Source organism: Chlamydotis macqueenii, chromosome 5, assembly GCF_036417535.1.
Source record: "Chlamydotis macqueenii isolate bChlMac1 chromosome 5, bChlMac1.mat, whole genome shotgun sequence".
Taxonomy (NCBI): Eukaryota; Metazoa; Chordata; class Aves; order Otidiformes; family Otididae; genus Chlamydotis; species Chlamydotis macqueenii.
Genome location: NC_141560.1, coordinates 62469223 through 62481372, shown reverse-complemented (window position 1 = coordinate 62481372; position 12150 = coordinate 62469223). Strand labels below are relative to the sequence as shown.

The 12150-nt window shown below is 39.8% G+C and overlaps 1 protein-coding gene across 1 annotated transcript in view; it reads left to right on the top strand.

Moving 5' to 3' along the window:
• Positions 1-1619: 1619 nt before the first annotated feature.
• Positions 1620-12150, top strand: part of PPFIBP2 (PPFIB scaffold protein 2) — a 111228-nt gene continuing 100697 nt past the window's right edge. The window contains exon 1 of the mRNA XM_086749034.1: positions 1620-1649. The gene's annotated coding sequence lies outside the window, so the exon portion shown is untranslated. The remainder of the gene's footprint in view (positions 1650-12150) is intronic.

Sequence of the window (12150 nt, the reverse complement as noted above, 5' to 3'; positions counted from 1 at the left end):
ATTGCAGAGGAAAGACAGCAAACAGTGGTGGTTGAAATACAACCACTCCACAAACAGCAAAAAGCGTGTGTTAATTACATTGTGGATGGTACAAGTACTCGAAACTCTTTATCTCACTTTCTGCTAAATACTCTCTGTTGTTTAGCCAACTCACTAGAAAAGTGACAGAAGTACTCTGTGAAAGAAATGTGTCAGTATCACACAGGTAGGATGAGCTGTTTGGGTAAAAACAAGAAAACAGAAACCTTTATGAGATTTCAGATCAGCAAGGCACTCAAAGAGACCAGTAAACCCCCAATGACCAAAACTTGAAGCACTTTTCATATTTCTAGAAGTAATCTTGGAATCTCTACAGACAGAAAAAAACCCAACACCTTTAGAGTGTGTCTTTTTTTTTTTATGTGTTTACTTCCTGGGAGACTTCCTGTACTAGAGACTTTTGCAATCATAAACATAGCATTAAAGAAATTTTTTTAAAATAGGAGTCAACAGAAATATGATATAAAACACTTATAGGAATATAAATGGCCTATGCTATTATTTTACTAACAGAATTAAAATAGATAAGAAGTGCTTTAAGTTCAAAAATACCTGATTTTTAAATCTTTGGAAAAAGAGAGTATTGCTATTCTCAGTTAATAACAGTTTTGTCAACCTAGAAAATCCCTGGTATGCATGACTATACACCAAAAATATGCTTAGTAGGACTATTTAAAACAGCATAGTTTTAATAAATTGTTCTACTTCCAGCAATAATGACACAAAGAATAAAATTCGGGGGGGGGGGGGGGGGGGGCAAGTTGTCCAAACCCTTCCCTTCACACTGAAATTCACTGAAGGGGTGGTAATACCCAGTTTCCATCTCTGCAGTGAGGTGATGGGAAAGGTTCCTGGGGAGTCAAGGTGTAGAAGGCTGCAGCTCAGCAAGCCAGACCTCACCAAGTTCCTGCAGGGAACACAGAAACTGCAGAAGCTGAGGTACTGCCCAGCCAGGAACCTTCCAGAAACCCTGAAAAACGATTCTCCTCTACTGTCTGTTCTGTTAGGGACCAGGCTGCACTCCGTAGTCGGGAGCCTTGGTGCAGCCTTGATTTTACGCTGACATGAGGGGCTGGCAGTGGGCCTCAGGCATTTTTGTACTGCTACAGGTGCGCACACCGAGGCCGAGGCGCTGCTGTGGGAAGTGGAGGGCACCCACCTGCCTGTCAGCCTCACCGCTTCCCACCTGGGCTGCGCGGGCCAGACTGACTGCGGCTGTCCCGAAGCTCCCTGGCAGCTCCTACCGGGCCCGGGGCGCGGTGAGGAGGCACCGAGGCAGCTCCGGACCCGGACCCGGCCCCCGCCGCGACGCCCCCTGGGGCCGAGGTAACGGCTGTCCCGCGCCGGACGCGGCCCCCTCGCACCTGCCGACGCACTTTCTCTCCCCCGCCCCCCCCCCCCGCCCCTCAGCTTGCTGTCACGTGGGGGTGGCAGCCGCTGCCGCCGCCGGTCCGGTCTCCGCAGCCAATGGCGCGGGGGCCGAGCGCGCGGCGTCCCTCGCGCGCGTGAGGGGAGCTGGGGGCGCGCGCGGCGCGGCCGCCGCCGTGTGGCGCACCTGGAGAGGCGCGAGCGGCCGGGAGCGGAGCGCGGGAGGCGCTGCCGCCGCGCAGGTCGGTCCCCGCGGGGGGGCGGGCGGTGCTGAGCCGGGGGCGGGCTGCGTGGGAGGGTGCTGGGCGGAAGGGTCCTGCCTCGGCGGGCAGGGTTCTCGCCGCTGTGCCCCGGGCGTGTCGGGTGTCCTCTGGGCGCGGGGCTCGGCGGTGAGGTGGCGGAGCGCTGGGCCGCGCCGTCCCGTCCCGTCCCGTCCCGTCCCCGAGGGGCCGCGGCAGGCAGCGGGCAGGTCAGCGGGGCACCGGGCTCCTGGGGGTTGCTGGGGCGCTTCGGCCGTTCTGAAAAGGGGATCCTCCAGGAATCCTGCTGCGGATGGGACTGCAGCGCCTGTTGCTTCTCCTTGTTAACACCTCCGCTGTTGCTGTGAGAGTTAAGGGCTCCGTGCTGTTGAGAAGACTTTTAAATACTCGCGGCTCCTGTAAGTTAAATATTTATTCTCACAGTGAGCAAAGCTTTGAAACTTGAGTTCAACTTGCAGTTCAGTAAATAAACCGTTTTATTGACATAGAACAGTCGATTCAGAAACTCTGCTGCCAGTAAGGGCACCCAGTTGCAGCCAGGTTCTGTAAAGTGGAAGTCAGCAGTTCTCCCCACCCCCAGTTTGTAATTGAAAATTAATTCAGAGAAGAGGTATGTGGGGGAAATAGGGTAGTTGAAAGAATGTTCAGAAAGGAACAGCTGGAAGATGAAACTGGCTATTATGGGCTGTTTTACCAGTACAGAGATAAGGGAGGTAAGAACATGAGGAGATGTCGGGTGATCCCCAGTTTCATCGTTCAGCACTCTTGTTATCGTGCTGCTGTGATAAAAATACCTCCCCTGTAGCATTTACAAGAAGGATGAGGAATCACACCCCTTTGTGTACGATCGTTTGTTCAGTTTTGCATGGGGCAGAATCAGATGTTAAGCATTAATTTGGTAGGTCAGTAACTGTGGATCTGGCTGCGTGTAGGTGAAGTGCAATATGTGCTTTGAACATTTGCATGTACAACATGTATTTCCATAGTCATGAAGGTCTTCTGCAATTTAAGATTTTTAATTGCAGAGTTTTGGCAGGAGAGTAAACAATGAGGAGCACTTTTTTGGGGGTTTTTTGTTTAGTTTTTGTTTTAAACAGGAATATGTGAACAGGTGCATGAAGGGCTTCATTCTGAAACTTGTATGGAAATGTGGAAAGAGTAGATGGGAGAGCAAAAACGGCTGAATTTCAGCTTTCCAGGTTTATTGATTTACTTTGTTTGTGTTCCTGACTTTGAATTGGGTCTGCTGTATGAACTTAGCTAAAACAAATAAATTTTTATGCTCCCTTGTATCTTCCTAATGGAGAAAAGCTTGGAGTAGAACTCAAAATACTGTGAAAGTGAAAGGACAAATTGGGATAAACCTAAGCAAATATGGGTTGTTTTTTAAATTATATGGATTTACCCTCTGTTTGCTGATAGTTTCAGTTGGAAGCAGTTTTAAGGGCCTCTTGAAACTGAAGGAAACTCAGAGCAGAGGGAGAACTCAAAAGAACTTTAGGTTTGTCTTTTGGATAAGTATAGCTTGGTACCAGAATATGAGGGAAAAATAATATGTTTTAAAAAAAAATATATATATATATGTATAAAAATAATTTCAGGTCCCCGGTAACAAGACTTAAGCTGAGGGATAGCTCAAGACTAATCTTGACACTGCTGATGTTTATACCTGTTGTAGACACACATGTTATGGCTCTAACTGTTTTGAACTAATGTTAGCATCACTTTTGAAGACTTTAATGCTTCATTGACCTATGCCAGGTAATAATCAAGTGTCTTTGCAAACTTAATAGCAGTTTATCTATCACACGTGTGGAACTCTGCCCTGTGGAAAGCACCAAATTAAAGGGAGGGGGCAGAAACTGATCAATCTGTGTGGCTGAAGCATGGTAGGAATTGGGCTGGCAGCATTGTTCCCTGGTTCCGTGTTCCCTTGCTGCTTTCATCTCCTGCCCTAGGAAGTTGAGAAATTAGAGGAATGGTGACGGAGGGCACTACCATCTTTACTTCACTCCAGCAATCCCATCCATATTAGGACTATGCTAGAAGCAGGGAGGACAGGAAGGAAGTAGGGAAGGAGTAAGTAGAGATGGGATAATAAACACTATCCTCCCCTCACTCCTACTGTATCTGATCTTGGTTTGTTGATGTGGAAAAATGATTGGAGGGTGTGTGTAAGGAAAGGGAGAATACAGCAGTGTAGGCATAGACTAGAGAAGTGCTTTCTGGGTTCTTGTGTCAATCTCCCCGTTTCCTCTGTCATGTTTCTGTTACATTGAGTCCCTCTGTTACTGTAGACCGTGCAGGCTCTAAGGCAGCATAATGTGATTTAATGTGGTAGAGCGTGTTTGGATGGAGGATGGGAAGAGAACACATGGAAAAGACTAAGTGAAGACCTTAAGAGTCACCTTCCCTGAATACTTTGATCGGGTCAGCAACAAGGGGGAGAGGCAGAGGGAGAATGTGCTATGAGTACAAAACGTGGGAAAATGAAAAAGAACAAAAGATGATGACCCACCTTGTTTTTTTTTTCCATGTGGAGCTCTGCTTCTAGCCCTCATTTAACTAACTTGTTTCCTGTTTGCCTCTTTCTTGTCTCTTTTTGTGTTCAAAACAAACTCCCACAAAAACCTCTAAAGCACTTATCCCTAGGTGCTCCTCTCACTCTTATTAGATTTCTCAGAGACGGTCCAGAAACTTAACTCACTTTCCCCACAGCTAGAGATTTGTTTGAGCCTTTCAGCTCAAACAAACAAGGGCCTTGACCTGGTAAGATTAGCAAAGGACTATGCTCATACAGGTAATGCAGAGCCTCAGTGGGGCTTTGCTGTTTAGCATAAAATCCACGTTCCCCCTTCCACTCTTCCCCCAAATAAGATATTTACAGGAACGGGATGAAACAGTCTTCTTGCTTTAGATGTCTAAAGTATGATTCAGAGGATTTAGTGTTTATCAAAGCATGATGCATAGGGAAATATGCTTTGTGATAATGACCACTTGGCATAGATGCAAACGTTATCATTCAACATACCATACCAAGCAAGACTTTTCTGTGTTTTCCAGATATACCTAACAGTGTAGAAATAGGAATGCAACAGAAGAGAGTTTAGGGTAGTTGGTGAGAACCTTCAAAAGTCACTCTTCTGTTAGTGAAGCTGCGTCATTCAAGTCTTTGGAGATGTTTATAGTTTCAATTTGCCACCTCATCCTCAGAGTTCAGTAAATTCAACTTCTTGAGGTATAATCTTGAAATTCTCCTAAGCTACTAAATAAAGTTTAGCTATCAATGGCTGCCCTTGGAGGCATGCTTGATCAGTTGCCAGAGTTCAGCAGATGCATATGAAATCATTTAGCTTTGGTACCTTGATTTCTTGAAAACTGGAGAGTTTAAGCCATGAACTATTTTAAGTTCTCTAAATTTTCTCCAGTTTGCTCTTACCTCTTTTGTGCTATCAACTCACCTGTTACTTTGAAGAACTGAAGAAACTGAGACTCCCACCTTTGGACAATCCATTCTTTAACTTTGTCTAAGCACCAGCTTTGAGGTAATAACATGTTTTTGATAAACTGTGGCAGCTTGAATGTCTTCTTGCCACTCCTTTACAGTATTTTATAGTTCTTCTACTTTTAAATAGATGCATATTAAGCGGCAGAATAAGGGTTGGATTTTTTTTTTTTGTAGCTAGATGCCTCTGCCTGTATGTTTTAGCTCAATGTTTTTATTTCAAGCCTCTTGTTACTTCTTTTGTTTCCCTGCATCTTCATGTATTTATTTACTATAAAGCCATTTCCCAATAGCACTTTGCTCTTATTTGACAATTCATTGGTGCAGAGAACAAAGAAGTTCAATTACAAACATAATTCCTTTCTGAAAGAAACATAAAAAGTAAATCATAATGGCACAGTTGCCAGTCTAGGTCAATTTGTGGATTTTATGTTTATACTGTGCCTCTGCCAAGTTTCAAAGTAGTGGTTTAAAGGACTATAAGCATGACCTGGATTTTAAACTCTAATGTGATAACCTGTGAAGCAAGATTGTTATGAATCTTGTGTAGCTTACTACTATTTCTGGAAGACCTGTATCCCAAAGCTGCTGAGCAGAAAGACCTGTATGTTTTCATAATGATTAAAGAGGAAGATTCTATATCTTCACATGCATAAGACAGTACTAACATGTGGTTTCCCTATTCTGCTTCCTGAATTAAGGAATCAAAGAAATGATACAATCTCGGTTACGTAGGATGCATCTTTCAGCATATTCTTTGACCAGACAGGAGAAAATTATTTCTCTGCCAGATGATCAACAAACTAACGGGGAGCCATTAGTGTTTTTCTGAACTCTGTGTATGTGATATATAAAACATATTCTTACATTTTTATGTTGATATAAAATAAATATATGTTCATCTGTCTAGCTGAATTATCCAGGTAAAACCTGAAGTAACTGAGGATAAAAGTTGAGAATTGAATACAGGGGAAATAGTGCCTTGTGGTTTAGAGAGAGGAAAAGATAAGAAACCTGACGGTGACCAGATAGTATGTGGCAGACAACATGCCAGCAATGGTACATGATGGATTTGACTTTCAAAAAGTTGCAATGACAGAGCATGAACTGCTGACTGTATGAGAGATCTTTTGCATATCACCCAAGGACATGGTGCTAAATTGATTATAGTTTCCTGAACCAGATGTGAATTTGGAGAAAAGAGATCAGCAGGCCTGATTCTCTTTCAGCAAAATCTTGAATTAGGCTGGAGGGGTGAAATAAGACTGAAGGCTTAAAGTCAAGACAGGTCCAAAGCCTGGCTCTGTTTTGAGTGTTGCTTATCAAATGCTGACTGTGAGTCTTGTTTTCGTTACAGTAACGAGTAACGTGTATGAATATTCATAGAGAATGATTCACTTGTTGGCGATGTCTTCATACCCTTTAAGATCAACAGATTGTATGCCAGTTAAAGTAATTAGTAAAGATAAATCTAAGGTACTGAACTATAATCTATATTTCAAGCACTGACAGTATGGGAACTGCCGTTTTACTTTATTCTTTTCTGAAAACAATTCTTGTTGGTCTCCACACTGAGAGATGACTTAGCTGGGAATGCCTTCTTGTTTCTGTCTCTACTGCTCATACAAAGAAGTAATTTTGTTTCCAATTTGTGCTATTTTCAACTCAAAGTTTATTTCAGAAGTCTTAGTTTGACAGGGGAAAGTATTTGCCAAAAGTCCCTTGAATGTAGTGAATCGTATTTTTATTCCACTACAGTACAGTACACTGCAGATGGTAACATCTGCTTTAATAACGCATAATCAGAACATCTTATTCTAATGACATTGCAGTAAGATTTATGAATGTGTTTCTGTAATGCGTGTAATCCAGTCAGCTCCTAACTGGAAGTATTTTGATGTTTCACTCCAGAGCAAAAACATTCTCTAGGAAAGACCTTGGGGAGATAAATCCAATATCTTAGATAGGAAACGAGCACCAACCATTCTGGGAAGCAAAGTTTTTGCATTTCATCTGGATGGTATTAGCTGTGTGCAGTTTTAGACAAGGGATCTATTAAGATCTTCCTGCATAAGACTTCTTCATCTTTTACTAAAAACGTTCTATCATTCTGTAATCCGTAGTGAAATTTTTGTAAAATCATCTTTGTCCTATACATTCGGTGCCTTGATGACATTCCAGACAACGTTGATGTATATACTAATGAAAACAAGCTCTTAGGAATTGAAGTAGGTGATCTGAATAGGTGCCTTCCAACCTCAACTATGCTGTAACTCAATTATTCTGTAATAACACTCCTATATGCTTCATAAAACTGGTCTCATTAGGTTTAAGTGCAGGTCTTCACAATGCCGTTACCATAAGCTCTTACCTGAAATTTGTTATTAATTCCATTCCATTTGCATGTGGAAAACTTCTTTTTTTCAAGTTTTTGTGCCTGATCTAAGGTATGAAGTTGTGCTTTGGTTTATTTGTGATTGTAACCTTTTTATGTACTTTGCAGTGAGGGTATGAGTGAAAAATCATATAAGCATGGGTCTTCTCCCAGTGGCCTTACCATCACTCCTAGCAGATTTATGGATACTCAGCAGGACCAGGAGAAAAAAAAAGGCAAAACAAGTCGCTGAATCTTGAGATGTGTTCAGGACATGCACTAACAGCTTCAGAAACAGTGAGTCTGTAGGAAATGTGGTAGTAACGTCAACTCAGGTACTCGGACATGGGCCCCAGCTACCCTTGTTAACTGTGCATTAAATGTACTTACTACTAGAAATTACAAAAAAAAAAAAAAAAAAAACAAACCCCAACCAACACAAACCAAAAAACACCACCTCCCCAACAAATAATAAAAACTCCTGTAGGTGAACTTGAAGATACTTTTAAGCAAGTGCTATGTGAGCATATGCGTATATATAAGCAAAGGATCTGTTGTAAGCTCTTTTGTAATACATACTTTAATAATTGTTTCAAGAAGGGAAGAGGAACAAATCTTAAAATTTGGAGCTACTTGTATGGAACAGAAACACAGACTGGTTGTAAAATATCAAAGAAAATAGGATCTTTAATTCTCTTAAAGAATGTATTGCATCTAAAAAAAAAAGTGAATAGTTTTGTTTTCTTGAAAGTAGTCTTCTGTAATGAAAAGTATATGTACAAAGTATTTTGGTGTTAGTACAGATTATATTAAACCTGAAAGTCTTGGTCATAAACATTATAAATTATTAGTTAAATATTTATTGAATTAAAATGTGCTTCAGTCTAAGAAGCTGAATGTATCTGACGTAGTAATTTTGCCTGAAACTAAAAAGAGCAATTTATGGTCTGATCTAGCCAACTTCAGATGTACCAAAGGAAAAGCATATTAGAATCATTTGTCACTAGAAGAAAGGAGAGTTGTTATAACAAGCTTTTGTGCAAGGAAAATATATGTTCTGGCCTGCTTTGCAGAACATACTGTAGAGTTGCGAAAAATACTTAATAGTCGTCCACAGTAGTTACTCATCTATACTTTGTCCAGTGCATGCTGCGTTTCATAATAGTTGTAGATTAGGCTAAGGATTAGAAAACTGTTGCAAGAATTGCGATCCAAATCTGGTTTGCTTTGATTGTATTCTCCATTTTAATTAGGAAATTTGGTAGCTTCTTCAGTTTCATTTGTAGTTTGTGAAGCACAACTGGTTTTCATTTCACATAACCTACTTGCAAAAGGACGGACTGTAGAAGACTTCGGCTTGTTGGTTTGTTTGTTTGTTTTGTTTTTTTTTTTAACATGGGGAGAGGAGTTTATGTTCAGAGTAAATAATTTGATACAAAGAAAATTCATGCTCTAGAATGAATTTAGTTTAGATTCACGAGTCGTTTGTAGGTTTTTGTTTAATCAAAGCTTCTGATTATCCAGGGACTAATGGAGAAGAACGGGACTAGCAGCTGCTAACTTCCTTTGGAAACCCAGATCCGGGTACTTAGAAGCAGAGATTCCAAATTAGTTGAGACTAATAAAACCGCCATGCTAGGCAGCTTACCTAGTTTGCCAGGCAGTATCCCTGTAAATATAATTTTACAGTGAATGTATTTTATTTGCTTTTCTTAATTAACAAAGTAAACAGTACTGTTTCTGTCAAGGAGCAAAACTATCCCTTATCCATAAGGACTAATAGAGAAGAAACAATTTCCTTGTTACAGAGCAGTATTTCAGTGTTTGTTAACATGGCCTATTTTTCTTTTCAAGTAGGAGAAGACTGGATATGTATTTTTAGGAATTAATAACTGTCCTGAATGTTTCCATTTGGAGTTTTTGAAGACCACTGAAACACAGGGGACTAAATCTCTTTATATGATAGTAAATCAAAATTTACTTACGAAGTTAGGATGAAGGTATAAAGATGTCATGATCACTGATATGGGAGCAAACTTTGATCCATTTTCCAGAAAATGAAATAAAATGAAGAAACTGACAGTGAACTCCGATCTCCTTTTCTCTCCTGAAATAGAAGAAAATCTTAGTTCAGTAAACAGTCATTTGAATAGTTGAATCCTTTTTTTCTATTTTTTTTTATTTTGATTTTTATGCACTGTCACTTGGCCCTAGATGTAAGAAACCTCTGACGTATTTTTCATAAAGTCAAATCAGCTGGTAGCTGTTAGGGATAAAAGGACTTTGCAAGTAATTACCCTGAAATAATTTCATTTTGTGATTGTTTTAATAAACAGGTCTAATAAGGGCATTGTTATAAAACAGTAAAATATCTGATTAAGTTATTACCTCTGGAAACTCCATAGGTTTATTCACAGTCAGACCAAATATGAGTAGTAAGCCTTTCAAACAGTTCTAAAAAGCTACTCTGAGTTTTAACCGGAAATACTCTGAAGTAAGGCAGGATGTGTAAAAGCTTGACACTTAGTATCTCCTCAGGTGTCATTGCTATTTGAGACTGTGACAGTGTGCTTTAGGACTTCTAGCCTTGCTCAGGCCCTTCAAAGTAAGATAAGAATTCTGTTTTGTTTGTCTTCTATGTCAGTACAGATGTCTAATTCATTTATTTCAGAGCCAGTAAAATTTTACTATAACAATATATTGCTTCTGGTAGTGTTGTAGTCTAGCATTTGCAGTAACAACTGCAATTTTTAAATTTATTTCAATTATATGAAAGAGTTTTTCTTTGGACTGGAAGAAACACATAGTAGCACAAATTTTAGGCTACAGTTTTATTTTTTGGCAAATATTTTTGAGTCATTGTTCACGTTCAGGTGGTGAACAGATAGTAGTTCAGTATTGATCCTTTATACTTAGCTCATTGATGAATTATGCTGACAGCATCCTGAATTTCAGATGTAAACATGTCTGTGAAAACCAGAAGAATAGTGAATTTATGAATGGGTCTGTTTCTGGGTCCAGTTCTTGCATTCATTTTGTGTTGAGAAGGGCATTTCTTGATTTGCAAAGCTTCCAGAAGTTTTCTGAATTAAGTGTCCTAGCAAACCTGTAATCCAGAATGTCTAAACTGGAATACTGTAGCTTTGGAAGCTCATACATGGAACTAGTTTTGCTGAGCAATTAGTCTCTTTCTATAAATGACATATACTTTTTAAATTTTGCAAATTCAAATAGGCATTCTGCTGCATGGAACTGCGGTTGTGCATTTTCTTATCTCTTTCTTAGTCCTACATATGTAGGAGACATTTAAATTGGTTTGACTTACCCTTGATAACATGATTTGACACAGAAACGTGTTCATTTTACGTTTGTGTAGAACTGAGGATAAATGCCTTGAAATGGTTGGCAGACACAGCATGGTGGGCTTTGTGGTTGGCAAGAGCTTGCGAATGCCTAGCTGATAATAGAAGGTGCTATATGTAATAGTAGACTTCCAGGATCTCTCTTGTATCCTGGGCCATCAGATGTATCTGCTTTATAGAAGAGCATGCTAGGCACTTCAGAACTCTTCCCTAACATTCTCTGATTTAGAAATAAGCTGTGGTACAATATTTGATACAGCTACTTCCTTACTTGTTGGCCAGTTCTGCAAGGAGTAAGATGCCCCATATTCTGAATAGTGGAGGAGCAAAGTCAACAAAATGTGTCATTTTAGATCAGGATTTAACTTGCTGTGGAGAATTTTTGCCTCTTGGTTACACCTATTCTTTAGGCAGAGAAAGAGAAAAAATTAGAGACAGCTTTTTCCAAAGATATTTTCATTAATCTTCAGGGAGCAATCAATAGAAGAGTGTTAAGAATATAAGCTTTGTTTATAAGCATAAGCATTAAACTGACACAGCTGTTAAAATTTATATTTTCATTGATGTGATGAGTAATGTGGGATACGGTGCTTTTCATAGTGATTCATTTGTTGTTCCTAGTTTAATGCTTTTAATTCAAGCAGATTCATTTATGTTGAATTTGCTGTTTCTAGCAGAAGTATATTTTTCCTTTCTTTGTTTCCCACAGACACTTTCCTCAAAGTAGCTGCTGAAGCTTAAATTTATAGAGAAGTACTTGATACTGTCAATTCCTGTTAGTGTGAATTCGGCATGTTTGTGTTCACAGATGCAGAGTGGGTCGTATTAAACCAGCCTGATGATGTTTCCAGTTATTTATAAATTGCTGCACAAAATTTTTCAAAAAGGGAAAAATACTAATATGAAGTTAAATTTTACAAATTAAAAAAAAAGCTGGTTTTTTAGTATTCGTTTTTAAGCCTTATATCTACAGCTGAGTTTAGACTCACAAAAGCCTTTGTATTGCATTAATAAAGTTGAGGCAAATTCAGAACTGAGCTTTGTAACCTGAGTAACTCAAGAGTAGATAATTTTGTAATGAGAAATAATAATACAAAATATCTCTCTTAGTTTTGTCTGTGTTGGACTGTTTCTCTGTGATGTCTAACCCATACCTCAGCTTTTTACCTTAGAAATCTTATGGATGAAAGTTGTCTCTTGATTGCAGGAAATCAGTTTTCTAGCTTGTTAACCCTTCTCTTT